Here is a 26,745-nt window from a genome sequence, read left to right as displayed (position 1 = left end):
AAGACATGGCCCTTAGGCATGTGCAATCAGTGGATAGAAAGCATGACTGACACAATAATTATGGCATTGCCTCAAGCACAGCTGAGTCATAGTACCCCTTCTCCAACTTAGCAATGCCACAAGCACAGTTAAGTCTAGAGAAGAGAAGACTGAGCGGGGACTTGATAATAATTTTCAAGTACATAAAAGTTTGTTACGAGGAGGATGGTGAAAAATTGTTCTCCTTAACCGCTGAGGATAGGACAAGAAGCCATGGGCTTAAATTGCCTCAAAGGGGGCTTAGGTTGGACATTAGGAAAAACTTCCTGTCATGGTAGTTAAGCACTGGAATAAATTGCCTAGGGAGGTTTCAGAGTAGCAGCCATGTTAGTCTGTATTTTCAAAAAGAAAAGGAGTACTAGTGACACCTTAGAGACTAACCAATTTATTTGAGCATAAGCTTTCGTGAGCTACATCATGCATCCGATGAAGTGAGCTGTAGCTCACGAAAGCTTATGCGCAAATAAATTGGTTAGTCTCTAAGGTGCCACAAGTACTCCTTTTCTTCTAGGGAGGTTGTGGAATATCCACCATTGGAGGTTTTTAAGAGCAGGTTAGACAAACACCTGTCAGAGATGGTAGATAATACTTAGTCCTGCCTCAGTGCAGGGGACTTGACTAGATGACCTATCAGGGTCCTATCCAATCCTAAATTTCTATATCCCCCCTTTGACTTCTTTTCGAGAGACTAAACAAACCAAGCTCTTCCAGTCTCCTCCCATAAGACAGGCCCTCTATTCCCGTGATCATCCTAGTAGCTCTTCTCTACACCTGCTCCAGACAGTTCATTTTTCATGAACATGTGCACAGTATTCCAAATGAGGTCTTATCACTGCCTTGTACAACAGCATTAATATTTCTCTATCTCCCTGGGAAGCGTCTCAGCCTAGGACTACATTTGCCTTTTTCATAGCCACTTCACATTGGTGGCTCACAGTCATCCTGTGATTAATCCACACACCCAGATCTCTCTCCTCCTCCATTACTTCCAAATGAGGAGCCCTCCACCCCCACCAGCTTGTAGTAGAAATTCTTATTATTTGACCCTAAGTGCATGACTTGTCTTTACTACTATTGAATTTCATCCCGTTTCTGTTTCATCAGGACACTTCTACTTTGTGTGCCAAGGTCATTAATAAAACTAAAAATTTCTCATGTGTCAATAAGAGGACTGATGAATGATCAAAAAGAGCCATAAGGAATGTACCTAGGAAACTTTTAATTGGATCCTGTGGACCCTGTGGAGGATGGTGTGTATACCACTGCCCATGCCCTCAACAGAGCAACAGACTCGGGTTTTAGGGAGACTATAATATCATTTGCTGCCACCACTGGACCCTAATAACCAAACTGACAAGGGATTATTGTGCCACACTAATCCTTCCTCTCTGCACTTCCATGTCTGCTTCACATCTAGTGAAAACTTCATACGGTGGGAAAATGCCATCCTGTAGCATGCTGTAAACCACATGCAGAACAGGAGCGGATGGAGGGGGCTTTGGGGACTGATCTTGCAAGATCTTCAGGGGTTCCTCCAAGGGGCTAAGAGCCCTCAACTCTCCTTGGCAAGAGCTGGTTGTGGGGAAAGCCAACACCTTGCAGAACTGGGCCCTTACTTTGGAGGGATTAATTGAGGGGACCAGTAGAAATATAAGAGCTACCAGTGTGGTAGAAACTCTGACTGAAGGTAAATGATAAATAAAATGAAACGAGGGAGTCGCTTTCATTAAGCCTTTCCCTGGGTACAGATGTTAACAGTTAAGATTCCTGCAGGAACTGGGAGCTGCAAAGTTAGTGCATCTGAAAGTTTCCTGATGCCTGAAGTCAGGCTGCTGGAAACAACGCTCACTAGGCTGAGCAGACTCTGCGAAGGCACTTTTATTGCAGTTGGACTGATTTCAAGCTCTGCTGCGTGATTAATTGCTCTTTTAAAAAAAGAAAGTTCAAAACAGTTCCCAGGAAGCTGGCGTAGCAGAGAATTCCAGTGGCACTAGGAGCTCGGAGCTCAGATCAGTTTTCAAATGGGCTGCCTTATTAGGTTCAGTATCATGCAACTTGATTTGATGCAGCCTCCTTCAGCCAAAGAGTATCCTAGGAAGCACTGCAGCATAACCCCCTGATCCTGTATCCCTGCCACACCTATACATCAGCAAGCCAGTACAGGGTGAAGGCAGGTCATGGCCCTTCCTTCTCCCCATGCCATCTTTTTTGTGCAACTAGCTTCCGGGGAGAGCAAGGACTGTAGCTGTGGCTGACTCCTGAGGGAGTCACAGGTAAGGATGTTCCTTGTGCCCCTCCCCCTTTGCCCGTCACACATTTTGTGCAGGGACCAGCCCAAATCTGATCCACAGTTTTAAAAAGTTCAAAACTGTCTGAGGAAAGGAGAAAACAAGAGGCATAAGCATGGTAGAAAATGGTTATTTCAGATCACAGACGCTGCAGAGGAGAAGGCTCTTACAGCTGCAAATGGACAGAGGGAAGACCAGGGCCAGGACTGAGAGCAGAGCAGGTCAAAGAGTCAGCACATTTCACCTGTGTACTGGGAAGAAAGGAGCTGTAAAAACAAGTATCCACATGATATAAAAATAAAAAGCATGAGGCCTGCCACTAACATTAGATGTGTGTAAGGTATGTGCTGCTTAAGGGAAAGGCTTGGATGTAGTGCTGACTCCGGGACGTGCCATATTATCACAATACCATTAATGAGAGCGACTAAGCACATATCCACAGTGTCTACAGGTGCTCTGCATTACTCGGTGTACAATATGGGCCAAACGCTTACACTTCACAGGTAGTCCCCTGGAGACAACGGCGCTCACGTAAGTAAGGTGAGCGGGATTTGGCACTATATCTTACAGCCAAAAGGCACTGTAGGAACTAGTGATGTATCTGGCTGGTGTCATTATTTCCATCCCAGTTTTTTTGACAATGGAAAAGAAAGAGGCTATTGTTTGTCCAAAGAGCAAGCAGATAAACACTACAAGATGTGCTGAACTAATGGAAAATATCCTGGGTAGTCAGCAAGCAGCGGGCAGGAGGGTGCAGGCAGCATGACCTTCGCTTGGCAATTTCCACTCAAAGGACAACAAAATAGATGCAGGCTCCTCTTTTTTGCCCATATGTGACACAATAAACAGGGCCTTGCCACCAAAGGGCATTCAAGCACACGATTCACCAAAGTGAAACCTGCGGTTACACATACATGAGAAACAGAGGTTGTACATGTAAGTGAGAGAAGGGGGGGGTGCGGAGGGGTCGGCTTTTGGCAGTGCTGGAATTCTGATATTTATCTCATCTATCTCACAGCTAAAAAAACAGATTGGTAACTATCTAGCTGTGCACATTGCTGGTTTATGGTAACGCACGTTCTCATTGCTGTCTCCCTCATCCTCATAGCCCCTCTCCTTCCTGCTCTTGGTTTTACCCACTTTGTACCTTAGGACCTGGTTCTGCAAACATGTGTACACTTGCTTAACTTTGTTGCACTGTGAGTTGTGTTGAATACAATGGGACAACTCACAGCGTGTAAAGTTAATCCCATGGGGAAGTGTTTGCAGGATAAGGTCCTTAGTATAAACTCCTTCAGCTTTATGTTCATACACAGCCTAGCACGCTGGTCCCCAGTTTTGACTGGAGTCTCTCTAGACACTACTGTAGTACCTCATTGCTCTCCTTCAACTCCTTCCTTAAAATTCTCCTTTGCAACGATGCCTACAAAAAAATTAACAATGGTTAGGCAGTGAGTGTGCTGAGATCACTGCTTATTATGCTGACCAATATGGTCTCACTGTTTGCTTGTATTCCCCCATCTGTTGTAAGCACCTCTTGTCTGTTGTTTTACACTTAGATTGTAAACTCTTTGGGGGAAGGACTGTCTTTTTGTTCTGTCTGTTCAGCGCCTAGCAACGTGGGGTCCTGGTCTGTGATTCGGGTTCCTAAGTGCCATTACAATTCAAATTATTAATTATTATTATTCCTTGGTATTGCATGAATACAAATTTTCTAAAAAAAACCCCTAAATAGGTTCACCACATACAAGATCTTTAAGCATAAGAAGGGAAGAGCTACTGTCTAAAATGTATCCCCATGAGTCACCAATAGATCCTGGCCATGAACCGATGCCATAATTTTGGGTAGTCAGGAGTTTGGTTAACCCCTCTGCAGAATTCCTACATTTTAGGTGCCCAAATGCACCTGTTCTCCTTTGACTTTCCTTAACATTTTTTGCAGTATCTAAGAGAACTGTCTCCTGGAGATCAATAATTGTGGTGTCATGCACTCCTAGCGTGTTCTTGAGCTGCTCGTTCATACCCTATGGGATGGCTCCAAGTGCTCCACTGGGATCACCTTTGTTCTAGTTTTCCATAATGGTTCCACTTCATGACAGAGTTCTTCAGACTTTGCTCTTGTCTTTTCTTGTTTCTTTTTTACGTTTCTGTTGGCTAGTATGGGGATATCAATTACCGTGGTCTTGTTTGTCTTCTTTTCTATAACAATGATGTCTGGCCTGTTTGCCTCCACCATTCAGTCTGTGACAAATGCCAGATCCCATAAATCTTAACCTCTTCAGTCACAAAATTGCTTTCAGTTTGTGGGGTGTATTACTGCATAGTGCATTTAAATCCATACCATATTATTAATTAATTATTATTATTTATAAATAAAATATTATAGTATTAGCTATTATATCTTTTCATTTATCTTGGTAATTGTATCAGGTACTTTGCTTTATGTATGTGAATAACACTGCATACAATAAATTATCATTATTTTGCTTATTATTATTATTGATGATTATTATTATAATGTTGATTTATTGATTGTGCCCAGAGGCCCTAGTCAGCGTTCAGGCCTCACTAGGGTACTACACAAATACACTTTAAAATACTACTTTTCTTCTTAATTGCTATGCTGTCTTCTGAGTATCAAGTCTGGGATTGTCAAAGGGACCTAAATGATTTAGGTGCCTAACTCCCATTGAATTTTCAACTCCTTAAACTCCTTTGAAAATCCCAGATCTAACCTGCTGCTTCTTCAGAGGATCAAATTTATGGTATATAGATGATTGTATAATATTAGATTGTAAAGACTTTGAGAGTAGGGACTATCTCCTGTTATGTGTAGGTATAGTGCCTAGCCATGGGGCTCAGATCTCAGTGGCAGTCTCTACATGCTACCGTATTGCAAATAATAACAATTCTGAAGTCTGGACACTTAATATTTGGCCTATTTCTGTCTATGTATTTTGGGGTTGTCTACGTGGGGACATCCAGGCAAATTAATCTGAATTAACTAAAGGTGTGAATTTGAGGTGGATTAGTTAAACCACATTAAATCCCTCTGTGGACACTCTTATTCAGAATTAAAGTGGCCCTAATTTGGTTTAGTTTAATTTGCTTTGGAAGTGAATTCAATGAAGCCTAATTAAGGCCACTTTAATTCTAACTGAGGGTGTTCACCTGGGTTGAATGCAGTGTTAACTAATCTACTTCAAATTCATATCTTTAGTTAAAAGAAAAGGAGTACTTGTGGCACCTTAGAGACTAACCAATTTATTTGAGCATAAGCTTTCGTGAGCTACAGCTCACTTCATCGGATGCATACTGTGGAAAGTTTAGAAGATCTTATTATATACACACAAAGCATGACAAAATACCTCCTCCCACCCCACTATCCTGCTGGTAATAGCTTATCTAAAGTGATCACTCTCCTTACAATGTGTATGATAATCAAGTTGGGTCATTTCCAGCACAAATCCAGGTTTTCTCACCCCCCACCACACAAACTCACTCTCCTGCTGGTAATAGCTTATCCAAAGTGACCACTCTCCTTACACTGTGTATGATCTTGGCTATCCCCATGTAAACAAGCCCTTAGTCTCCTGTATACTCTTCCCTTCATTTGCATCAGTAAGAATATCCGGGGTGTCTGTGTGTGTATTGAGGATAAGCTATTTGCTTCTTTACATAAGTATCAACTAATCGATTACTAAAAAGTACATTTTCCCCAGATAGTTTAAGCTTCTTACTAGAAGGAATTATAGCAGTAATCATTACACACATGTAATAACACAGCTGAAACAAGTATACACAAAGGATTACCCTAATCTTTGAAGGAAAACACTTAAGAAAGTGCAAAGATGGATTTGTTTGTGTTTGACGGGTTTTTTTCCACCTGCCTTCTTGGGATCTCTTTCTCTTTATAGGTTTTTATCTTCTGGGCAGATTTCATAGTACATTGGCTAAAGGAATGCATACAGGAAACACTTAACTTGCTGCATAAATGGTTCCACTGCACCCGCTACTTCCTTCCCACCATCCAAGTGTGACGGTCTTACTGCCATCCATGAAAGTCAGTGTCATGCATTTAACTGGTGAGTCAGAACAACAGTAAAACACCTAATTGTTCATGTTGAGACTTGTAAGTGATTAAGGCTTATTCAGATCCCTTTTTCCCCCTGCTCCTTCTGATTCAGGAGCTGATTTAAACTGCTGCTGATTTGCTTGCTTAGTCACAGGCAGGCTGTTAATTCATGGTTTTTCAAAGGGGAGAGGATAGATTGATTGATGCAAATGATCTGATGTTTTCTTTATGATACAGAACATACCCTAATGAAGGCTGGGCAGAAAAAAAGTCATTGTAAGATTACTGGCACCTCATAAAGGATCCCAAACTTCACTGATAAGATCTGAGTTTGAAAATGTGAGATATCAGTGGCTGATTGGAACTGGATTCTGTAGCTTTGGGGAAAAGTGGAAATTGAGGTGATCCTGGCAATCAGCATTCATGCATCTGTGAAAACAGCCCTTGCTGGTTGGGTCTGAGAGTGCAGAACTAAAGAGGAGACATTCATGCTTCTCCAGGAGCAATCACATTCCACTCTGGAAATGGGACTGGGAAGACCTCCTACCCCTTTAATAGATGCGTTATGGCTGATACAAGAATAGGCATTGATGGACTGTAACAGGGCTCAAGACTATAACATGGTTCAAAAAAGAACTAGATGGACCTGGATGAGGACAGGTCCATCAATTGCTATTAGCTAGGATGGGCAGGGACGGTGTCCCTAGCCTCTGTTTGCCAGAAGCTGGCAGTGTGCAACAGAGAATGGATATGAGTCAACAGTGTGCCCTTGTTGCCAAGAAAGCCAATGGCATTTTGGGATGTATAAGTAGGGGCATTGCCAGCAGATCGAGGGACGTGATCGTTCCCCTCTATTCGACACTGGTGAGGCCTCATCTGGAGTACTGTGTCCAGTTTTGGGCCCCACACTACAAGAAGGATGTGGAAAAATTGGAAAGAGTCCAGCAGAGGGCAACAAAAATGATTAGGGGTCTGGAACACATGACTTATGAGGAGAGGCTGAGGGAACTGGGGATGTTTAGTCTACGGAAGAGAAGAATGAGGGGGGATTTGATAGCTGCTTTCAACTACCTGAAAGGGGGTTCCAAAGAGGATGGCTCTAGACTGTTCTCAGTGGTGGCAGATGACAGAACAAGGAGTAATGGTCTCAAGTTGCAGTGGGGGAGATTTATGTTGGCTATTAGGAAAAACTTTCTCACTAGGAGGGTGGTGAAACACTGGAATGTGTTACCTAGGGAGGTGGTGGAATCTCCTTCCTTAGAAGTTTTTAAAGTCAGGCTTGACAAAGCCCTGGCTGGGATGATTTAATTGGGGATCAGTCCTGCTTTGAGCAGGGGGTTGGGCTAGATGACCTCCTGTGGTCCCTTCCAACCCTGATATTCTATGATTCTATGTTCATTACCTGTTCTGTTTGTTCCCTTGGGCGCACGTGGCATTGGCCACTGTTGGAAGACAGGATACTGGGCGAGATGGACCTTTGGTCTGACCCAGTATGGCCATTCTTATGGGATCTAGAGCAGCAGTTCCCAGACATTATTGGTTCATGTACCACCTTCTTAAAAAATGGTTGTGAAATGAATGGATGGAACATGAAGCTCACACAGCACCAGTGGTATGTGGTGCCAGACTTTGGGAACCCTGGCACTCAAAGAAACTGCTCCCAGTCTGTTTGATGGAGGAATGGTCACCACAATGAGAAAAAGGGAGAAATCAGGAATTTCTAATCTTTCTAGCTATGGTACAAGCATGACCCTCATTACTGTAGTATGTGAACACCTTCTCACAGCCCCCCCCCCCCCGTGAAAGGGCTTCACAAGCATCTCAGAGGTTTGCCAAGTCAGGCCTGGATTTTTGCATTCCTTCTGCCCACTGTCCTTAAGTGGTCACCACTCTATTGCAAACTGGGAAACAACCCCAGAGCAGGGGCAGCAGGTTTGTATAATTTTTGGTAGTGCCCAGAATGGGTCCAGGTCCTGCCCCCTGCCCACTTGTCTTGTAAGCCAATATTTATTTTTAAAAATTAATGTAAAAATGTGAGGGCTCTGGGGCTGCGGGGTGGGGCTGGGGATGAGGGGTTCATGGTGCAGGAGGAGGCTCAGGGCCAGGGCAGAGGGTTGGGGTGTGGGCTCTGGCTGGGGGTACGGACTCTGGGGCAGGGCTGAGGATGAGGAGTTTGGGGTGCAGGCAGGCTGCCCTGGGCTGGGGCCAGAGAGGAGGATTCCCCCCAGCCCTCTCCCTGCTGGCAGTAGCAAGCTCCAGGGGAGGGGCTCCCCTCTCCATTCTGGCAGTGCACACACCTCGCACCACTGTCACTGCACTTGCTCCTAGGGCCCCTTTCAGGTCCAGGAAGCCCCCTCGTCTCCCCTGTGGTGGGTGCGGGGCAGGAGGGCTGCCATCACGTGTGCGTCTCCTCCCCTGCTGCTGCCCCTCACTGTAGCCTCACTGGGGTGGGGGATGGGGCTGCCCCTTGCCCAGTGTGGGGCAGGAGCAGTGTCTGCGGGTGGGGGGGGAGGGAGGCCCTGTATTGGTGGAGGGTCCCACCGGAAAAGGGAAGGGTCGGTCCGTCCATCTGAGGTGGAAGGTCAGGGTCAGCCTGGGTCAGCCTGCCCTGGCGCTACTGGTTGGGGGGCACTAGGACCTTGCAGCGGCAGTTGATGCTGGGAGCGGGCAGAGCACAGTGCAGAGCTGCAGGGGGCAGCTGCCCGCTGCCCAGGGCTCAGGCAGGGCGGAAGGCGCGCAAGGGCAGCAAGTGGGGCCAAGGGAGAGACCAGGCTCCAAACATTGGTGGAGCCGGGCCCTTGTGCCCTGAATATTGCTGGAGCATGGGCCCCACGGGCCCATATAACTCGCCGCCCCTGCCCCAAAGAGGAACTAAGTCAATTGAAGCAGTTGTGACACCTCAAGCCCTTATTCAGGCAAAGCTTACTTCAGCTGAAATTCCCCCTACCTAAGACTTGAGGGAAGACCTTCTCCCTTCTTATTGGCAACAATGAAGGATGCACCTTCCCAAAGCAATTCACAAACACAGTATATCATACCCACTCACTTGCATTTCTCTATTCCTCCTCTTTCTCTTCATCCTCTAACATAACTTCCTTGTGACTTCAGTCAGACTGGCACCAAGGGCTGCAGTGAATAACAGATTTTAAGACCAGGCCCTGGGATTACTATGATCATTTATAACACAGGACATAGAATGTTGCCCAGTAATTCATGCAGGGGAAGGAATTATTCTTTTCTACTATGTAAATGAACACTACCCAGGCTGGTGCTTTGTGTTTGAACTAGTGCATCTATTTTAGAGACATCCAGTCTCAAGATGATGAATTTACCATTTCCTGTGGTGGGTAAAGGACTAGAATGTTGTACTGATTTTCATCCCTACCTACACCCAAGCAATACGTAACGGCTAAAATAAGAGAAATGAGAGGAATACTGCAGCAAGGGAGATTAGGTTAGCGGTTCTCAAACTTCATTGTACTGTGCCCCCTTTCTGAGCACAAAATATACCACGTGAGCCTGGGGTGGGGGAACGGGGACCGAAGCCCACCCAACATAAGAACATAAGAATGGCCATACTGGGTCAGACCAAAGGTCCATCCAGCCCAGTATCCTGTCTACCGACAGTGGCCAATGCCAGGTGCCCCAGAAGGAGTGAACCTAACAGGTAATGATCAGTGATCTCTCTCCTGCCATCCGTCTCCACCCTCTGACAAACAGAGGCTAGGGACACCATTTATTACCCATCCTGGCTAATAGCCATTAATGGACTTAACATCCATGAATGTATCCAGTTCTCTTTTAAACCCTGTTATGGTCCTAGCCTTCACAACCTCCTCAGGCAAGGAGTTCCACAGGTTGACTGTGCACGGAGTGAAGAAGAATTTCCTTTTATTTGTTTTAAACCTGCTACCCATTAATTTCATTTGGTGGCCCCTAGTTCTTATATTATGGGAACAAGTAAATAACTTTTCCTTATTCACTTTCTCCACAACACTCATGATTTTATAGACCTCTATCATATCCCCCCTTAGTCTCCTCTTTTCCAAGCTGAAAAGTCCTAACCTCTTTAATCTCTCCTCATATGGGACCCGTTTCAAACCCCTAATCATTTTAGTTGCCCTTTTCTGAACCTTTTCTAATGCCATTATATCTTTTTTGAGATGAGGGGACCACATCTATACACAGTATTCAAGATGTGGCCGTACCATGGATTTATATAAGGGCAATAAGATATTCTCCATCTTATTCTCTATCCCTTTTTTAATTATTCCTAACATCCCATTTGCTTTTTTGACTGCCACTGCACACTGCATGGACGTCTTCAGAGAACTATCCACGATGACGCCAAGATCTTTCTCCTGATTAGTTGTAGCTAAATTAGCCCCCATCATATTGTATGTATAGTTGGGGTTATTTTTTCCAATGTGCATTATTTTACATTTATCCACATTAAATTTCATTTGCCATTTTGTTGCCCAATCACTTAGTTTTGTGAGCTCTTTTTAAAGTTCTTCACAGTCTGCTTTGGTCTTAACAGTTTAGTATCATCTTCAAACTTTGCCACCTCGCTGATTATCCCTTTCTCCAGATCATTTATGAATAGGTTGAATAGGATTGGTCCTAGGACTGACCCTTGGGGAACACCACTAGTTACCCCTCTCCATTCTGAAAATTTACCATTTATTCCTACCCTTTGTTCCCTGTCTTTTAACCAGTTCTCAATCCATGAAACGATCTTCCCTCTTATCCCATGACAACTTAATTTACATAAGAGCCTTTGGTGAGGGACCTTGTCAAAGGCTTTCTGGAAATCCAAATACACTATGTCCACTGGATCCCCCTTGTCCACATGTTTGTTGACCCCCCTGAGAGAACTCTAATAGATTAGTAAGACATGATTTCCCTTTACAGAAGCCATGTTGACTTTTGCCCAACAATGTATGTTCTTCTATGTGTCTGACAATTTTATTCTTTACTATTGTTTCAACTAATTTGCTCGGATAGCCCCCAGTCTGCTGCTGGGCTTCTGCCTGCATTTTCTCCTAGAGTTACCTAGGTTAATTATAGGGTTTTTGTTTAAATCAAGAAGTTTTGATTATAGTTTAGTGTAAAGGTTTTAAAGAATGGCAAGTGTACCTCACCCCCTTCCCACTCCCCTTCCAAACTCCTTCTCAAAACTCCCTGTTAGTGGCCCCTGGCCGCTTGCTTACTGCTTTATAAAGCCCTGGCCTCCTTGATAGCCCCGCCCCCTGCCTAAGGCTCAGCCAGTGACCAGAGGCGTCTAGATTTCAAACCTTGTTTAGAAGCTTACAGCTTCCAACTGCCGGCCATAGCAAACGGTCCTTCAAACAAACAAACAAACAAACAAACAAACAAACAAACACAAGCTCAGCACACAGCACGTAACCCCCAAACTCCAAAACACACTACAGACAGCCACTTACCCCAAGGGTCCCGTATTTGCTCTTCCTTCACCTGGAGAACTCCCTCTCGAAAAACTCCCTGTTAGCAGCCCCTGGACGCTTGCTCACTCACCTGAACCTCACCTTCCCAGGTTGGGGGGCCAAATTCAAAGCCTGAGCCCCACTGCCTCAGGGAAGGGGGCCAAGCTGAAGCCCAAGGCCATCAGCCCTGGGCCGGGGGCCTACTACCTAAGCCCCACTGCCCAGGGCTGGAGCCGAAGCCTGAGCCCTGCGGCCCAGGGCTGAAGCCCTCAGGCCTCAGCTTTGGCCCGAGGCGGTGGGGCTTGGGCTTGGTCCCCGGGCCCCAGCACGTCTCACACCAGCCCTGGTGACGCCATTAAAACAGGGTCACGACCCACTTTAGGGTCCTGACCCACAGTTTGAGAACCACTGGTAGATATTAGGAAAAACTTTCTAATTATAAGGGTGGTAAGGCACTGGAATGTGTTACCAAGGGAGGTTGTGGAATCCCTGTCACTGAAGGTTTTTAAGAACAGATTAGACAAACACTTGCCAGGGCTGGTCTCTGTATACTTAATTCTACTTCAGCATACAGGGATGGACTAGATGACCTCTCAAGGTCCTTTCCAGCCCTACATCATCTCTATGACTGTATGGTATATTATTACATTGTACCATTCATGCTTTTAGACTGCAACTCTTAGGGCTGAAACTACTGTTACTACTTCTTCCTCTTTTTCTTCTTTTTTTTATTGCAACAGATCACATATTGTATGAGAGAGAGAGAGACATAGGCTACGGCAGTGGTTTTCAAACTGTGGGCCGTGACCCAGAACTGGGTCGCAGAATGGAAGGGACTGGGTTGTGGCAGCTCTTGTCAGCACCGCCGACCCAGCCATTAAAAGTCCTGTTGGTCATGCTGCAGAGCTAAGGCAGGCTAGTCCCTATCTGTTCCAACACCACACTGCACCCCAGAAGTGGCCAGCAGGTTCGGCTCCTAGGTGGGGGTGGGGAGTATTGTGTGCCTGTGGGTGAGAGCCGCACAGAGCCACTTGCATGCCTTTGCCTAGGAGCTGAACCTGCTGGCCACTTCTGGGGTGCAACATGGTCCGCGGTGCCAGAACACGCAGGAAGACTGCCTCTACACTGCACCGCTGACCGGGAGCCACCCAAGGTAAGCCCATACCCCAACGCTGCACCCCAATGCCCTGCCCCAGTCCTGAGCCCCCCCAAACCCAGCCCCCCTGCCTGCACCCCAAACTCCTCATCCCTGGCCCCACCCAGAGCCTCTACCCAGCGCCCTGAGGCCTTCCCACACCCCAAACCCCTGCCCCAGCCATGAGGCACTCCCACACCCCAAACCCGTCATCCCCAGCTCCAAGATGGCGGCTGTCAGATAAAACATGGCCCATCTGGGATTCAAATTGCTGTGGGCCTCAGATGCTTGGGGCAAGCTTCCTCTGTCCAGAGGAAGCACATAAGAAACCCACTGGCCAGGGTGTGTTGCATGTCCTTCTTTGTGCCCAATCCACACAGAAGATGTGAGTCTATTATAGCTCTTGGCTTGAGTCTTGCTCTCAAGCTGTATGGACTCGTGCTGTCAGCTCTGAAGGTCCCTGATTCAATCCCCAGCGTCAGACAAGATGGCAGCTGCAACACTATTGCCTCTCTAAATAATATGGACCAAATTCAAAGGTAGAAGAATACAGACTAAGTCAACAGGGAGTCTAAACTGGGGCCTAAAGGCTAATCCCTGTCTTCAGTGCACCTATGCAACTCATTTCAAAGGAGTTGGCAGAATTTAGCACAGTCAAGTTGGTGCACTGCACCCCACACTTTCTTAGTTACAATCACAGCCACTTACCATCACTGACATGACCACTTCCCTGACGCATCCTGTCTGAATATGACCTGTGAGTGTAAAGGATTCTAAACAGAGGTTCACCCCTATGCCAAGGGGCCAGCAATGAGCAGTGTGCAAAGAAAAGCAAGGAGACTTTGAGACTGTATAATGAAAGTAGGCTCTGCCCCCCCCCCCCCTCCAGAGTCCGCCTCTGCTAAATACACCTTCTTCAAGTTCCTCAGCATGCATGTTACATCAAGTGAGATTCTCTTAGACATCAGTGAGTGGGGCTAAGACAGTCTGGGTTTAATGGAGTATAAAAAAATATAATTTCTACCACCTTATACTCTGATTCGGCCTTGTAGCTTTTGAGCCACTGAGTACCAAAAGGAAGTGTTGTTTCAGTTACAGCTGAAGCTCCCCTAATGAAACTGGGCTTCATTTCCCCCCTGCAGTCAGTGCTCATAGCTGGCCAAATAAGAAGCACTCATTAAAATGGCAAACTGAGCCTGGAGACTAGTGATCATCCAGAATGGATAGGAATCAAACCTAGGATTGTTTTTTATTCTTTACATCAGGTAAAATCTTTATTCTTTACATCAGATAAAATCTGCCCCCTGCTAAATAATTCTGAGCCAAACGTTTTCTCCAGGTCTGAGCTCATTACCTTGTTTTGTTTTTGGTTTTTTTTTTAAGCAAGTTTTTATTTTTCATGATACCAAAGCAATAAGGAAGGAACTTGTGGAGACCTGCTCACACTGTGAACCCTGAAACCAGAAAGGAAAACCCAAACCAGTATTGCCGCATCATTAGTGAAAAATCCAACAGACATGCAGATAACAATTACAGTGAGGCTGATTATTTAAGCCCTGCATGTAACTCACTTTTCCTGGCTCTCTCAACAGCTCACATTCAAACAACACTTTATCTTTCCCAGGGTTTTTCTTAGTTGGATTTTTGGTTTTCTCATATATATTGTGTAAGAAAATTTAGGAAAATAGCGTGAAGGAAGAAAAAGCACTCAAGAGAACTACAGGCTGGAATTAAGCATCTTTTTAGGCACAGTTTGTCTTTTTAATAATGACAGTGAGAGAGAGAAAAAAAGTGGTGATTTTATTTTGCATCAGTTGGTTACAAAATGTTAATTGCAAAACTGAACTCAAGCTTAGAGGAGTTGGGACTACTTCCTCCACAGTTAAAGCCTGAAAACTAGAGCAGTGTGAATAGCCAATTTTCCAGCTAGGTTGCCAAACCAAAATTAAAAAAAAAAAAAAAAGTGGTTTGGGTCAACCCAAAACAAATTTTTTTTATTTTTTTCTTCAGAATGAAAATGTTAAAAAAAAATCTTTTTCAGCTGAACAAAACATTTTATTTGATCCAATATTAAACATTTAGTTTTTGAGGGTTTTAAACTTTTTAATTAATTTTTAAATAAAATTGACTCCAATTCTGAAACAAAACATCTTTCCAAAATGAAATGTTGAAATGTTTCATTTTGGAAATGCCGAAATGAATCATTTGGACATTTAAAAAATTTTATTATTCAACTGAAATAAGTTGCCAAAATTGACTCATATTCGCCAATTGTTTTGGTCACCCCAAACTTGAATTTTTTTTTTAGCAAACTATTGATATATATATATATATATATATATGAAAAATTTTGCTAAGTTTTACTAACAACACCCCTGAGACATGTTACTATTATTGTTGATTTTACAACGAGAAAAGCTGAGACATCTGTAGGATAAGGAACAGGTCTTTGGGGCAGAGACTGTCCATTTATTCCATTCAGGATTGAGCCTTTGTTTAGGTGTCTGAATATGTACAGAGAAGCCTAACAACAGATACCATATCTGAAAATAATGGCCTGCTAATTTAGGCTTTTCACATATAACCTCGGCACTACCAGAGACCTCAAAGTGTATTACAGAAACAAGTCAGGATTTTTACACCCATTCCAGAGCTGGACAAACTGAGGCACCAAGGTGTATATGGCTTCTGTAGTATGGCCCCTTCAGTAAATAAACTATTTTAAAAAAAATACAACAGTAAGAAACTGAATGGTGGAAATTGCAAAATAGGCTGGTATTTCACATCACACTGTTCCAAGAATTCCTTAGCATTTCTGCAAGGGGAAATGCAGCAGTCTCTTCAATCATAAGTCCTTGTGCAGCTTGTATCTGTTATCAACCTGCAGGAAATTGTTGGGTGCCTAGGTGTGTTCCAGTGCTAACAAGAGCTGAATCTCCTTTAATATAACTGCTGTTAAATACAATAGATGACCTAGCCTCTTTGTCCTGTTTCCCACAAACCCAAAATGCCATTTGCTGTCTGTAGTGCAAATGTCTCTAAGTAAGGAAGAGTTGGCAAGAGTCAGTGGGTCTACACTGATTTTTTTAAAACTCTTTTTCTAAAGGCACTACTGGATAAAGATTAACCTTCTTTGTTGAAGATTTATTCATTCCCCCTCTTTAAAATGGGAAGTGCTGCAGACATTTTGATAAATAGATTAAAAGATTTTCAGATTTCATTCTAGCTTCTGTAATGACATCTGGATCCAGTCCTGAAATTCTGTTTTGTAACTTACACAGAACTCCTCTGTAAAGATTACAACAGCTACCCTGCAGGCTTCCTATATGCTAGAACAATATGCTAGAAGGCTTTTTGTGCTTTTTCTCTCCAAAAAAAGCACTATCATGTTACAGCAGGGCACCAGCCCATTGATATTAATTAGTGATAGGCAAGCATCCAGAAGTCTGGGGATTTGGTTGATTTCAATCTGTTTTTCTGAACTTTGTTTGTCTATAAAGAAGGCTGCCAGCTTCTCAGAACCAGCTTTCACGCAAGATAGTACTGTTACAGAGCTGGTCACTTCCAAATCGCTTCACAAACATAAACTAATGCATCCTTACAGTGTCCCTTGGAGGTTTATGTGTCAGTGTTATCATAATTTTACAGATGTGGTGAATCAGGTAAGCAGGAAACTACCCTTCCCACCAACCCCCTCCCCACTGACCTATGACCTTCCAGGATGGACATTTAGGCACATCCCCACCCCCCGGACAATGTGGGGAGGAGACAGAACTGTATGGAAAGACCCTGACCCGGGAAGAGACCTCACACTTGAAAAGTGGTGGCCTCACGGCTAGCCAGGAGTAGCAGGGAATCTGAATACAGGGGAGACTGCTGGGGAAACTGTGTTCAGCGCTCACACTCCTGTGTGAACAGACTGTGATGGATACATCAGGAGTGGGTCAGATCCTGTGGGGATTGGGCTAAGAGCCAGTGCAGCGAGGCCCTAATGAGAAACATCACTAACAGAACCTGGCATGAAAACATACAAACTCCTTTCAGAGTAGCAGCCGTGTTAGTCTGTATTCGCAAAAAGAAAAGGAGGACTTGTGGCACCTTAGAGACTAACAAATTTATTCGAGCATGAGCTTTCGTGAGCTACAGCTCACTTCATCGGATGCATACCGTGGAAACTGCAGCAGACTTTATATACACACAGAGAATATGAAACAATACCTCCTCCCACCCCACTGTCCTGCTGGTAATAGCTTATCATAATCAAAAAGGCTGACAAAGGAGGTGCTGTTGTCATCATGAATAGGTCGGAATATGAACAAGAGGCTGCTCGGCAGCTCTCCAACACCACTTTCTACAAGCCATTACCCTATGATCCCACTGAGAGTTACCAAAAGCAACTACAGCATTTTCTCAAGAAACTTCCTGAAAAAGCACAAGATCAAATCCGCACAGACACACCCCTGGAACCCCGACCTGGGATATTCTATCTACTACCCAAGATCCATAAACCTGGAAATCCTGGGCGCCCCATCATCTCAGGCATTGGCACCCTGACAGCAGGATTGTCTGGCTATGTAGACTCCCTCCTCAGGCCCTACGCTACCAGCACTCCCAGCTACCTTCGAGACACCACTGACTTCCTGAGGAAACTTCAATCCATCGGTGATCTTCCTGATAACACCATCCTGGCCATGATGGATGTAGAAGCCCTCTACACCAACATTCCACACAAAGATGGACTACAAGCCGTCAAGAACACTATCCCTGATAATGTCACGGCTAACCTGGTGGCTGAACTTTGTGACTTTGTCCTTACCCATAACTATTTTACATTTGGGGACAATGTATACCTTCAGATCAGCAGCACTGCTATGGGTACCCACATGGCCCCACAGTATGCCAACATTTTTATGGCTGATTTAGAACAACGCTTCCTCACCTCTCGTCCCCTAAAGCCCCTACTCTACTTGCGCTATATTGATGACATCTTCATCATCTGGACCCATGGAAAAGAAGCCCTTGAGGAATTCCACCATGATTTCAACAATTTCCATCCCACCATCAACCTCAGCCTGGTCCAGTCCACAAAAGAGATCCACTTCCTGGACACTACAGTGCTCATAAACAATGGTCACATAAACACCACCCTATACCGGAAACCTACTGACTGCTATTCCTACCTGCATGCCTCCAGCTTTCACCCTGACCACACCACACGATCCATCGTCTACAGCCAAGCTCTGCGATACAACCGCATTTGCTCCAACCCCTCAGACAGAGACAAACACCTACAAGATCTCTGTCAAGCTTTCTTACAACTACAATACCCACCTGCAGAAGTAAAGAAACAGATTGATAGAGCCAGAAGAGTTCCCAGAAGTTACCTACTACAGGACAGGCCTAACAAAGAAAATAACAGAACGCCACTAGCCGTCACCTTCAGCCCCCAACTAAAACCCCTCCAACGCATTATTAAGGATCTACAACCTATCCTAAAGGATGACCCAACACTCTCACAAGTCTTGGGAGACAGGCCAGTCCTTGCCTACAGACAGCCCCGCAACCTGAAGCAAATACTCACCAACAACCACATACCACACAACAGAACCACTAACCCAGGAACTTATCCTTGCAACAAAGCCCGTTGCCAATTGTGCCCACATATCTATTCAGGGGACACCATCACAGGGCCTAATAACATCAGCCACACTATCAGAGGCTCGTTCACCTGCACATCCACCAATGTGATATATGCCATCATGTGCCAGCAATGCCCCTCTGCCATGTACATTGGTCAAACTGGACAGTCTCTACGTAAAAGAATAAATGGACACAAATCAGATGTCAAGAATTATAACATTCATAAACCAGTCGGAGAACACTTCAATCTCTCTGGTCACGCAATCACAGACATGAAGGTCGCTATCTTAAAACAAAAAAACTTCAAATCCAGACTCCAGCGAGAAACTGCTGAATTGGAATTCATTTGCAAATTGGATACTATTAATTTAGGCTTAAATAGAGACTGGAGTGGCTAAGTCATTATGCAAGGTAGCCTATTTCCCCTTGTTTTTTCCTACCCCCCCCCCCCCAGATGTTCTGGTTTAACTTGGATTTAAACTTGGAGAGTGGTCAGTTTGGATGAGCTATTACCAGCAGGAGAGTGAGTTTGTGTGTGTATGGGGGTGGGGGGGGGGTGAGAAAACCTGGATTTGTGCTGGAAATGGCCCACCTTGATTATCATACACATTGTAGGGAGAGTGGTCACTTTGGATGAGCTATTACCAGCAGGATAGTGAGTTTGTGTGTGTGGTTTTTGGGAGGGGGGTGAGGGGGTGAGAGATCCTGGATTTGTGCAGGAAATGGCCCAACTTGATTATCATGCACATTGTCTAGAGAGTTGTCACTTTGGATGGGCTATCACCAGCAGGAGAGTGAATTTGTGTGGGGGGGTGGAGGGTGAGAAAACCTGGATTTGTGCTGGAAATGGCCCAACTTGATGATCACTTTAGATAAGCTATTACCAGCAGGACAGTGGGGTGGGAGGAGGTATTGTTTCATATTCTCTGTGTGTATATAAAGTCTGCTGCAGTTTCCACGGTATGCATCCAATGAAGTGAGCTGTAGCTCACGAAAGCTCATGCTCAAATAAATTGGTTAGTCTCTAAGGTGCCACAAGTACTCCTTTTCTTTATACAAACTCCTGTTCATCTCTAGCAGAGACTGGGCTGGAAAGACACCCCAGCCACTAGTTCTGAGGAGCCCAAATCCTCGAGTGGACTGCCCTCACCAGATAGGAACAGTTATTGTTTTACCTGAAACTGTTTCAACCACTGTACCTAGGATATTTGCATCCTTCCCCTTTCAGCCAGCCTGAGCAATCACCAGCAAAGTCTGTTCTCTCTGACTGAATTGTTTATTCTGAGGTGTAGCTACTGCCTACAGGTCATACCTATGCAAGCAAACAAAACATGACATGTCACTGAAACATTATGGTGTTAACACCCTCCAAATATTTGTGAACTGTCATGTCCCATTAGTTGTCACTTTATCAAGCTAAGTTTCAGAGTAGCAGCCGTGTTAGTCTGTATTCGCAAAAAGAAAAGGAGGACTTGTGGCACCTTAGAGACTATCAAATTTATTTGAGCATAAACTTTCACGAAAGCTTATGCTCAAATAAATTTGTTAGTCTCTAAGGTGCCACAAGTCCTCCTTTTCTTTTATCAAGCTAAATGCATTTAACTCTTTTAATCTCTCCTCAGAAATCAGAGCAATCTTACTTCTGTTCAGAGGTATCCAAAAGCCTATTTTTAGTTTAAAGTACTGTATTTTGTTATGTCTGTTGCACATCCCATGGGTCCAGTGTTTTTCACAGTGGTTAAAAACCAAATGAACCACAAAGGTTGTATCCCTGCCTGTACCCAATACAAAGCTCATAATACCCTTGGCCAAGAAGCAGTATAGAGAAATATGCTGTGTTCATTTTCATATTGCATTTCCCGAGCCTCTATTGTAAATAAATGGACTGAGAGAACCCACTGACTGCTATGAATGCTTTCATGAGTGCACAAAACAGGAAACTGGGCTGTTTGTTGTTCATGACTCGCATGCTGATAGCCTTTTAGTATAAGATTAAAAAAAAAAGACCAGTATCCACTTCAAAGGAAAATTCCACCATGGATGATCGTTTCTGGTTGTCTGAGATTCTTTAATCTGACAATCATCATGCTCAAGATAAAAGGTCAAAGCCCAAGAATTCTGTAAAGTCTTCCATTTAACATTCAAAGCCCAAATATTGCATTTGAAATCATTACACTGCCATTGTTTTTGTTCAAGTACAGGCCTAAATCATTAACAAATACATAGGTTTCAGAGTAACAGCCGTGTTAGTCTGTGTTCGCAAAAAGAAAAGGAGTATTTGTGGCATGCTTTGCGTGTATAAAAGATCTTCTACACTTTCCACAGTATGCATCCGATGAAGTGAGCTGTAGCTCACGAAAGCTTATGCTCAAAAATTGGTTAGTCTCTAAGGTGCCACAAGTCCTCCTTTTCTTTTTGCAAGTACTCTTGTTCTTTTAACAAATACACAGTTAGCAAACAAAAGCCTGCTTTCTCTGCAAGCTACTGGGCCAAATGCAGCCATGGTGGAGCCAATAAAGCTGCACTGACATTCACTGAAGATGAATTTGGTCTCTTGTTTTAAAGATCAGTCGCATGCCTGGATTTTCTACCACTGTACAAATCAATCTTGTAATTCTACATGATTTGTTCCTTAATGTTTTAACGGTGATTAACCATCAGCCAGGCAAGATAGTGCAGGCAGCATGAACTAAGATATTCTGTGATCTCACTCCATTACACAATAGTTTTAACAGCTCCAGCAGTGCAACTTTATACAGAACAAGCTCCAAGGAGCTTAAAGGCTATAAAGAGCCACATGGAATTGTTTTATTTCATGAGGGGAGAATTCAGAATAAAACCTCAGTTCAAAGTCCTTTTAACAGTACAGGCAGCAATATGCATTTTTATAACTTGGAACTGTTTGAAGATGTCATACTTGGCTCACAGCCTTCTCCGATGCCTCTAGAAGCCCACATTTTCAGATACTTTTTATTTGTGCTATGTACATGTTTCAATAAAACATGACCATCAGGCTTGATCCTAAGTTGGTGTAAACTGATGTCACTCTGTTGCCTTCACTGGATTTACACCAGCTGAGGATCTGGACCATGTTTTCCATCATGAAGGACCTATAAGCATTTCCATTAAAACCCCTCCATCCTTCACTTTTTTCCTCCCAAGTATTTATATTTCCACCATAAAAATCTTCTCGAGCTCATACTTGTCCTATATTATGTGTCCTCTTAGACATACGTATTTTAAGTTTTATTCAAGTTTGCCATAATATCTGCGTACATGTTCTAGGTAACAAGAACATAAAATAGGGCTGGTATGCAGAGATAGGTCCCTGGAAAAGGAGGGTCAGATTTAACTTGTCAAACGGAGGTACACCAGGGATGAGCATGGGCCTTGGGGTGAGAATGAGAGGTAAGTCGAAGGAAGGAAATTACTAACTAAAGTAGCTAAACTAACCAATGAATGATTGGACCAGGGAACTAGGGTTGTGGAAGCAGTGGGAGTAGACGCTAAAAAGAGCAAGAAAGAAAGATGAGAGGACCCATACTGGCAGCAGACAGAGAGAGAAGACCTTAAAGAGAGAAACAGACTCATTAAAGGCTTGATCCAAAACCACCAAAGACTTCAATAGGCAATCGGATCTTTCCCTAATCAACAGTGGGTCAGTCTAACCCAGTATTGTTAACTCCAGTTGTTCAAAAATCAAGAGTCAGGCCCTGTAAAATCTAGAGATTGGCTTAAAAGTCATGAGAATTTAAAAAATAATAAATATATCCACAACCATGAAGCCAAGATTTATTTTTTTAAATGAAACCCAAGATTCTCATGAAATCACTTGACTCTAGGAGCTGGGGCTTTAAGAAAAACAACACATTTTGTAAAAAGAAAAGGAGTACTTGTGGCACCTTAGAGACTAACCAATTTATTTGAGCATAAGCTTTCGTGAGCTACAGCTCACTTCATCGGATGTGAGCTGTAGCTCACGAAAGCTTACGCTCAAATAAATTGGTTAGTCTCTAAGGTGCCACAAGTACTCCTTTTCTTTTTGCGAATACAGACTAACACGGCTGTTACTCTGAAACAACACATTTTGTGAGACTCACAATAAAATCATGCAAGTCAGCAGCACAGTTAACCAATCAGACAGGCTGGATATTCAAGCTAACCAATCATTCTGGCTGTCAATATGCATATTTTTAGTATGCACAAACAAAAATTAAAAAAAAATCTCTCACTGCATTCTAAGCAATTGCCAGTTTGTAAACAAATATACCATCCCAAAGATTACTTGAATGTTTTGCACAACATCTGAATTTTTTAAAAAGTAGTCCAGCAGGGGTTTTGATTATGTCCCAAGTGCTGTGAGAGAGGACAGTCATTTATCAAACTCCCCTAGGATCTGTGTTTTAGCCTTTCAGGAATCTCTCATGTTTACAGAAACATGTTGTAATATACCCTTTGTGCCTCCCTCTGGAGCCAGATCACAGTATCCTCCTGGGATTGTTTTGGTTATCTAGTATACTTTACTTCTTAACTCAGCTGGTTTCTACCTTCCAAGACAGATTGCACAAACAGTTCTTTACCCAGACATCATGATGTCTTTCCACCCCCAAGAATTGCCACATATCCTCCTCCTTGCAGAGTGTCTCTCTTTCCCATAAACAATATGTATCCACTCTCTTAAATTCCTGGTCAGTTTCCTGATTTAGCCACATCTCCATTACCTCAGTTGCTAGACTGATGTTATCAAGTAAAACATACAAGCAAGTGCATCTGTAAGCTTGTTTAATATTCTCTTGGTATTCACATAAATAAATGGCCTGCCTAAGAGTTTTGTCTAGTGGTTCAAGCAGTGGCTTTGCTTTAAGGTCTCTTGAGTTTAATTTCCACCACTGCCACTGACTCACTGTGGCCCCAGTCATGCACATCCTTACTCATGTATACCTATGATTATTCAGGACTGTGAGGACTACGCACATAAACGAGAAAATCATGCAGTGTGTATAAGATTAGGTGTCTATGGAAAAGTTGTATCAGATTTAGGATTAAACCAAACAGGTTTTATAGAAATTAACTAGGTGTTCTGTAGAAATGACTCTCAAACCCTATAGAATTTAATACAGGGTGAGATCCCTCCTAAAGAATTCTACAGCTCTAGATAGCTTAGCATTCTTTGTTAAAGTCCATAGAGAAAGATGAGGGGACCCATACTGGCAGCAGACAGAGAGAGAAGACCTTAAAGAGAGAAACAGACTATGGGTTCAGTAGGTTACATAGGGTCTGATTTTGTCATGTTTCTTGGTGCAGTGAAATACTATTCAGTGTAAGGCTAGCAGAATAGGCTCTAAGAAATGTTGTAAAACTCCTTGAGTTACTTGGATAATTTGAAAGGTGCTACATAAAAATGATTGTTTCATAATTTTCCAGTCACTGTGGTGTCTTTATCAGATACAATGCCTATTTTGTATAATGCTCATTTGTAACTTTATACTTTTTATTTTGGGCGAGTATCTCTGAGAGCCTTTAAGGAAAGTACTATATACTTTAATAGGATGAAAACAATACATTTTTATAGTAATTTTTTTAAAAAAAATCTGTAAAGCCTATCCTTTCTATAGGGTTTTTTTAACCATTGTATAAAATGTAAGCAAATTCTAAATAGTGGTTCTAATCGCCTCAAGAAAGATGATCATTTTCTATTGCATTCTATAGAACTTTACTTATAACAGGGGCACAACTTCAAACTTAAGTTTGCTACATCTGTGACAGCTTTTTGTTTAACATAATTCCCTCCCCTACATCAGATGAACATGATTGTTATCCTGTGTTACTACCCATAACTCTGATTCGTTAATGACTCTGGTGTCAATGTGGTGACCTTGAAAATGCTATAGCTCATGGAGCATAATAAAAATTCTAATAATATACTGGAAAGATATACCAGTAAGTTTAACCCCTATGGCATGATCTACTGCTCACTGAAATCCAGGGGATTTTTCCAATCTCTTCAGTGGGTGTCAGATCAGATCTTATGATGATTAAGCACTTCTTATGCATGTGAATTCCAAGATCGGAAGTAGGAACAGCTTAAATCAATCTGATAATAAAATCCTGAAGACACTAGGTTAATAATTTCTTAAAGCAAATTTGTTTAGCTTGTTTAGATTTTTGTGTAAACGCAAGACTCGTTATGCTCTGAGCCTCTCTCCCTGCAGAAAGAGCCATGTCTCCTTCTACTTTATGCAGGCAATAAAACAGGATTATTAACAAAGAGAATTTGCCTTATATAACTTCTGGATGCCCCTTCCCCACTGAAGCTCAGGATCTGACATCTCTACCCATGCTATATATCCTATGGCTTCTATGCTGCACTCCCATGTTTATAACCCGGAGGTCTGTATATTCCCATGTTTATATCCTGTGACATCTATCGTTCTGCTGCACTCTCATGTTCATTGCCTCTTACTCTATTGCATTCCTATATTTATACAGTATCCTCCTCCTTAGCTGCACTCCCATGTTAATAGTCAGTGATCCTGCCACACTTCCCTGTTTATATCTTGTAACTTCTGTAGTTCGGCTGGATTCCCAGACAGGTTCTTATTCTGTTGTATTCATCATGTTTATACAGTATCTTCTTTCTTAGCCCATGTTTACTGCTTGTGATCCTGCTATGCTCCCATGTTTATATTCCATAACCCTCCTGTCCTCACATATTTATACCCTGTGGCGTCTAAAGCCCTGTGGTGCTCTCATGTTTATATCCGCTCTGACATCTCTAGCCTGCTGCAGCTTCAGTCCATGTTCACAGCATAAACTGAAATGCAGTCAGAAGGGAAAGAAACAAATACAAGTGAAATGAGACACCCATATCTTCACTTTCTGTTTTCTGAGCTCTAGTTGATATCCTTGGTGTGAATTGATCTTTCTACCCCTCTGATAGACTGTATGCTGAGCATTTGGTCTATCCCGGATTTGGAATCAAAACAAGAACATTTAAGTGAGCTATTTCAGTTCAAATGATTTTAAAGTAGCTTCTTTCAGTTAGGTCTGTGGAATTCACCATTGTTAATTTTTTCCATTTTTACCCTTCTAAAAAACTATCGCAGCATCCTGCAGATCCCCTGCATCTTACAGTAGGGTTACTGGCATGACATGCGTGGTTGCTGTCCCGTATTGTGATTACGCACAACAAACTAGATTAAAAGAACATGAAGGTTGAAAAATTAAGCACTCAAAAGTTAGGAAATGCCAGAATCTGAGGTTGCTAGAAGCTTGCACTGATAATAAGAATAGCAGCATCTACTTCACAGTGGCTGAATTCATCTGTTTGGAAAGAGCTTTGAGATCGTCAAATGAAAAAGGCATAGGTACTGCCAAATTAAATTACCACCATCACATGCTCTGCAACTATTGTCACACTCTCAAAAGAAGGTGTTATGGTTCATCATTTAAAACTGTGCATTGGGGCTATAGCCTGAGTTCTTAGGTTCATAGAGTTTAAGCCCAGAAGGCTCCATTAGATCATCTAATCTGATTTTAAATTCCATTAAATTGCACCCAGTTACCCCTGTACTGAACCTACTAAATTGTGTTTTACTAAAAAGTCACTTGTCTTTCTGCTAAAGCATGTCTTCCAGAAATCAGCCAGTCTTAATTTGAAGACCTCAAGAGACAGAGAATCCACCACTTCCCTTGGTAGCTTGTTCCAATACTGTTAATAATGTCTGCAATATTTCTCATTTGAATTTGTCTGGCTTCAGCTTCCCATCATTGGTTCTTGTTATATATTTTTCCTCTAGATTAAAGAGCTCGTTAGCACTCCCTACTTTCTCCTTGTGAAGGTACTTATACACTGCAATCAAAACACCTCTCAGTCTTCTTTTTGATAAACTAAAGATGCAGATAGGTGCCTCGCAGGATTTTCAAAAGCTCATAGGCACCTAACTCCCACTGATTTCAAATCCCCATAGGCACCTATCTGCATCTTTAGGCACCGAAATACCTTTAAAAATCTGGCCCTGAGTGCCCAAGTCACCTTTGAAAATGGGACTTAAGCATCCAAGTGAGTCATGAGCCTTTGAAAATATTATCCTAAAGGTAGGTCATGTAGCTGACACAATG

At 43.1% G+C, this 26,745-nt stretch overlaps 1 long non-coding RNA gene across 1 annotated transcript in view; it reads left to right on the top strand.

The window, feature by feature from the left end:
• The window catches only part of LOC142071383 (uncharacterized), a 150,199-nt gene that overhangs the window by 44,179 nt on the left and 79,275 nt on the right, over window positions 1-26,745 (top strand). Inside the window, exon 2 of the long non-coding RNA XR_012667417.1 lies at window positions 6,245-6,412. This is a non-coding gene — a long non-coding RNA (uncharacterized LOC142071383). The remainder of the gene's footprint in view (window positions 1-6,244; window positions 6,413-26,745) is intronic.

This window comes from Caretta caretta, chromosome 3 (genome assembly GCF_965140235.1).
Source record: "Caretta caretta isolate rCarCar2 chromosome 3, rCarCar1.hap1, whole genome shotgun sequence".
NCBI lineage: Eukaryota > Metazoa > Chordata > Testudines > Cheloniidae > Caretta > Caretta caretta.
The sequence above is the reverse complement of the archived record's forward strand: the minus strand, read 5'-3'. Positions and strand labels throughout refer to the sequence as shown.